Below are 5,464 nucleotides of genomic sequence, written 5' to 3'. Positions count from 1 at the left end.
TTAATTCTGTCATCTTCTGTATAGTGGTATTAAATATATCTGTGATGAATTGGCAGGTAAATTTAGGTATCAAATATACTCTTATCATTGCTAAATGCTGCTTATCCTTTGTGCTTCTTCACTGTATCCCATCAGATAAGCTAGCACGAGTACTAAATGTTTACTTGTTATTAATATATATATTTTTCTTCACCGGGCAAATTGATTTGTACGACTGAAGTGTGACAATGGGTTTCGTGCATTTTTTGTTGCTTTTACTCTTCTTTTCCGGCAATTGTTAATATGTAGATACCTTATCACACACTTTCTACGAAAAGTTCACGCAATATAACAAACTAGCTCATCTTTTCGTCGCAGATGAAGAACCAAGCATGCCACCGGAACCGCCGGATCGGCCGCCTGCACCACACCTCAAACCTCCATGCGCCAACGCTGGGAAGTCCAGTCCTCCACGCTCCGCAAAGAAAGTGAAAGAATTACGCAGAAATAAAGAAAAAAGAAGAAAAAAGAAAAGGAAAACATATATTTGTTTGTTTATAGAGTTGTGTGCATTCTTATATGATAATACTGTGTTTATTGCCTGCCTTGCTGATGGGGCAGGGAAGGTAAGTGGGGGCTAACATGTGGCCGAGGCAAAAAAATAATTTTGGGTGAAAAATAGAAGAGAAAGTGGGGGCTCCTATCCCCTGGAACCAAGTTTTTCATTAAATTTTCAGGGAATTTTTTTCTTTAATTGGATGAATTCGAATCTATAGTTGTTGGTTGCAGTGTCCATTCTGTACGAGGTAGCACTATTTTTGCATGAAGGGGTTGTTCTTTGGTTGTTGATTTGGCTCTCCAAAATCGAGATTTGTTTGTATTGTTCTTTGGTTCTTATATGTTGTTCTCATTAAATAATAACATGGTAGGAGAGGAGATGATTCATTGTTGAGTCACTGCTGCATATGGCATGTTATCAGTTAATGGGTTAACTGATACTCCCTCCGGTCCTTTTTACTCTGCATATTAGGTTTGTCTGAAGTCAATCCCATTCAACTTTGACCAAGTTTATATAAAAAATTATTAACATTCACATAACAACATATTTATTATTAGATCCATCTCGGAATATATTTTCATATTATATTTATTAGATGTTATAGATGTTAATATTTTCTAATATAAATTTGGTCAAACTTAGCAAATTTTGACTTTAGACAAAGCTAATGTGCGGAGTAAAAAGGACCGGAGAGAGTAACATGATAGGACTAATGATTTTATCATCATCGCATTTATTTCACCACTTCTACATTTCAGTTGGTTATTGCAAAGCGTTTTTCATTTACGTAAAGATACAAATTGTTGTGGTCATAGGTCAGCTTATATTTCCTATCATACAAGTTGTATGGCCTTGGAAGTGACGTTTTGATTATGTGCAAACTCATCTCGGAGAGAGTCAGAAATCAGTTTGTTTAAAAAGGGTGGTGATCATGGCTGGACACTCGATTCTTCACGTATTTGTTGGATCACAAAGATGTCTCACATTTGAAAATACAATTTAATCGGCATGACAACATTTTGTATTCCTTTGATTTTTTTTTCAAGACTTGTTTCAATAATATACTATGTGAACTTATCTGATAATTGTTTGAGACGTGCGTTGCACGTGCATGCTAACTAGTTTTCGTAAAAATTGGAACACTATTTGGGCTTGTCCCAACAAACACTTGCAGCATTGGTTTACAAAGTCATTGTACGTACAACCAGAAGGGAATAAACCATGCTGCTAGCTGTTATAGTTGGACGTACAAGTCATTGACTCTAGAAGCTAAATAGTAGAGATAATGCTCCATCGACAAAATTTCAGTGTCACAGTCTCACAGATGATCATTGATGTGTTCTTGCACATCCGGCTGCAGTGAGATCTGGGACCATCTTTTCTGGTCCTGCCATTTCAGTTTCTCGTGTTGGTGATCCATTGATCCCCCTGGGCACCGGCTTTGACCCCGACCTGCTTATCTAGGATGCCAAGATCATTTTCTGCAAATCCTTCTCTATGGAGGACTTCATTGCAGCTGGCTGGAATAGTTGGAAGCAAAGGAATGTGAGGAACGACCACATGAAAGAACTCATGTGAACATATCAGACATGGTTGCTTGATAGAACATTCTTCTAAACGAAGCAGGTTGTACAAAGACTACAAACAAAGTACCCCCTCCGTTTTTAAATATAAGTCTTAGAAGATTTCAATATGGACTACATACGGTGAAAGTGGGTAAATCTCACTTTAAAATCCTTCTATATACATCCTTATCTAGTTCATATTGGAATCTCTAAAAAAAGAATTATATTTAGAAATAGAGGGAGTAGTTCTTATCAACATGCTGAACCCAAAAAAAATGTCACGAAGAAGAAAAAAAGGAAGATCATCTGCAGCATTAGTTTCAAACTTTTCTATCGCTTGGCTCGCAACAACTAATATGCAATGTCATGAGCATAAACAAATTAATGAACGAGAGCATTTATCAGTAAGGAGAAAAGTGAAGTACCAGGCTCCAATCAGCCTCCTGGAATGAGGCCAGGAACTATTCAACTACAGTTCAAGATCCATACAGTGCGACATCCATACACCACCAAGAAGTAGTCATCCACCAATCCAGCGGAAGTGACATCCTCCTCCGAGACACTCTGGGCGAGCGGCCTCCGTTTAGTTGTGCGATGCCCCCGATTCAATCGTACACTAATCATGCACGCAAATGTGTACGATCAAGATCAGGGACTCACGGGAAGATATCACAACACAACTCTAAAACATAAATAAGTCATACAAGCATCATAATACAAGCCAGGGGCCTCGAGGGCTCGAATACAAGTGCTCGATCATAGACGAGTCAACGGAAGCAACAATATCTGAGTACAGACATAAGTTAAACAAATTTGCCTTAAGAAGGCTAGCACAAACTGGGATACAGATCGAAAGAGGCGCAGGCCTCCTGCCTGGGATCCTCCTAAACTACTCCAGGTCGTCGTCAGCGGGTTGCACGTAGTAGTAGGCACCTCCAGTGTGGTAGGGGTCGTCGTCGACGGTGGCGTCTGGCTCCTGGGCTCCAGCATCTGGTTGCAACAACCAGGTAGAAGGGAAAGGAGAAAAGAGGGAGAAAAGCAACCGTGAGTACTCATCCAAAGTACTCGCAAGCAAGGAGCTACACTACATATGCATGGGTATATGTGTAAAGGGCCATATCGGTGGACTGAACTGCAGAATGCCAGAATAAGAGGGAGGATAGCTAATCCTGTCAAAGACTACGCTTCTGGCAGCCTCCGTCTTGCAGCATGTAGAAGAGAGTAGATTGAAGTCCTCCAAATAGCAACTCCAAGTAGCAACTCCAAGAAGCAACTCCAAGAAGCATCGCATAGCATAATCCTACCCGGCGATCCTCTCCTCGTCGCCCTGTAGAAAAGCGATCACCGGGTTGTCTGTGGAACTTGGAAGGGTGTGTTTTATTAAGTATCCGGTTCTAGTTGTCATAAGGTCAAGGTACAACTCCAAGTCGTCCTGTTACCGAAGATCACGACTATTCGAATAGATTAACTTCCCTACAGGGGTGCACCAACTTACCCAACACGCTTGATCCCATTTGGCCGGACACACTTTCCTGGGTCATGCCCGGCCGCGGAAGATCAACACGTCGCAGCCCCACCTAGGCACAACAGAGAGGCCAGCACGCCGGTCTAAACCTAAGCGCGCAGGGGTCTGGCCCCATCGCCCTGAGCACACCTGCACGTTGCGTGGGCGGCCGGAAGCAGACCTAGCCTAGTGGCGTTCAAGTCCAATCCGGCGCGCGCCGCTCCGTCGCTGACGTCTGAAGTGCTTCGGCTGATACCACGACGTCGGGATACCCATAACTACTCCCGCGTAGATGGTTAGTGCGTATAAGCTCGTAGCCAACTCAGATCAAATACCAAGATCTCGTTAAGCGTGTTAAGTATCCGCGAACGCCGAACAGGGCCAGGCCCACCTGTCTCCTAGGTGGTCTCAACCTGCCCTGCCGCTCCGCCACAAAGTAACAGTCGGGGGCTGTCGGGAACCCAGGCCCACCTCTACCGGGATGGAGCCACCTGCCCCTTCAGCCCCCATCTCCGAACAGTATCACATGTAATGTAACTGTGTAAAGTATATCGTATATGCCCGTGATCACCTCCCGAAGTGATCACGGCCCAGTAGTATAGCATGGCAGACGGACAAGAGTGTAGGGCCACTGATGAAACACTAGCATCCTATACTAAGCAGTAGGATAGCAGGTAATGGTAACAACAGTAGTAGCAAGGACAGGCTATGCATCAGGATAGGAATAACGGAAAGCAGTAACATGCTACTCTACTCTAATGCAAGCAGTATAGAGAAAAGAGTAGGCGATATCTGGTGATCAAGGGGGGGGGCTTGCCTGGTTGCTCTGGCAAAAGGAGGGGTCGTCAACTCCGTAGTCGAACTGGGCAGCAGCAGCGTCGGTCTCGTAGTCTACCGGAGAGAAGAGGGGGAAGAAACAATGAATACAATGCAAACAAATGCATATCGATGCATGACATGACAAGTAACGATGCTAGGTGGGCCCTAACGTGGTATGAGGTGGTACCGGTTAAGGGGGGAAACATCCGGGAAAGTATTCCCGGTGTTTCGCGTTTGCGGACAGATGAACCGGAGGGGGAAAGTTGCGTGTTTGGTATGTTAGAGGTGTGTGGTGGACGAACGGGCTGCGTATCCGGGTTCGCCTCGTCGTTTTGAGCAAATTTCATGTTGAAAATATTTTAATCCGAGTTACGGATTAAAAGATATGATTTTCTAAAGATTATATTAATTTCTGGAATTTAATTAATTAATTATTTAATTCGAAAATGAATTTATGACGTCAGTATGATGTCATGCTGACGTCAGCAGTCAACAGGGTTGACTTGGTCAACCCGACAGGTGGGTCCCGTTCGTCACTGACTGTTTAGTCTAATTAATGTTTAGCTAATCTAATTACTGTTTAATTAAACTAATTAGTTAATTAGGTTAATCTAATTATGATTAATTAACTTAATTAATTCCTTAATTGATTAATTAATTTAATTATTATTTATTTATTTAATATATATTTTTTTAATTTTTTTTTTTTAAAACCGTTCTGGGGCGGGCCCATATGTCATAGGCCCATAGGGGCCTAGCGGGTTTGCTTGTTAATGGGCACAGGGCACAGCCCGCCTGGGCGCTGGCGGGACGCCCGACAGGGTGAACCGGGGGATCGGCCTCGGCCACGGCGGGGCGCCGGCGCCGGGCGCCCACCGGGCGGAGGACGGGGAATGGCGACGGCGCACAGGACAGAGGCGACCGGCGAGAGGAGCGGCTTCAGCGGCATCGGCGAGCAGCACCACACCAGGGGCGCGCGGGGTAGGAGTGGCGATGAAATCGGCCGAAGTAGTTTCGGGCTCGGCAGCGCCAAGGCAC

General features: G+C 44.2%; 1 long non-coding RNA gene across 3 annotated transcripts in view; it reads right to left on the bottom strand.

Moving 5' to 3' along the window:
• Positions 1-1,683: 1,683 nt before the first annotated feature.
• LOC119354432 overlaps positions 1,684-5,464 on the bottom strand; it is a 12,518-nt gene continuing 8,737 nt past the window's right edge. The window contains exon 6 of one of the 3 annotated variants that reach the window (XR_005170921.1): positions 1,684-2,058. This is a non-coding gene — a long non-coding RNA (uncharacterized LOC119354432). Of the gene's footprint in view, positions 2,059-3,037; positions 3,094-4,440; positions 4,499-5,464 lie in introns of those variants that run through there. The other 2 variants (XR_005170920.1, XR_005170919.1) reach the window with 2 other exon arrangements.

Source organism: Triticum dicoccoides, chromosome 2A, assembly GCF_002162155.2.
Source record: "Triticum dicoccoides isolate Atlit2015 ecotype Zavitan chromosome 2A, WEW_v2.0, whole genome shotgun sequence".
NCBI classification, from domain to species: Eukaryota; Viridiplantae; Streptophyta; class Magnoliopsida; order Poales; family Poaceae; genus Triticum; species Triticum dicoccoides.
Note: the sequence above shows the minus strand (reverse complement) of the source record. Positions and strands in the feature narration are given on the sequence as shown.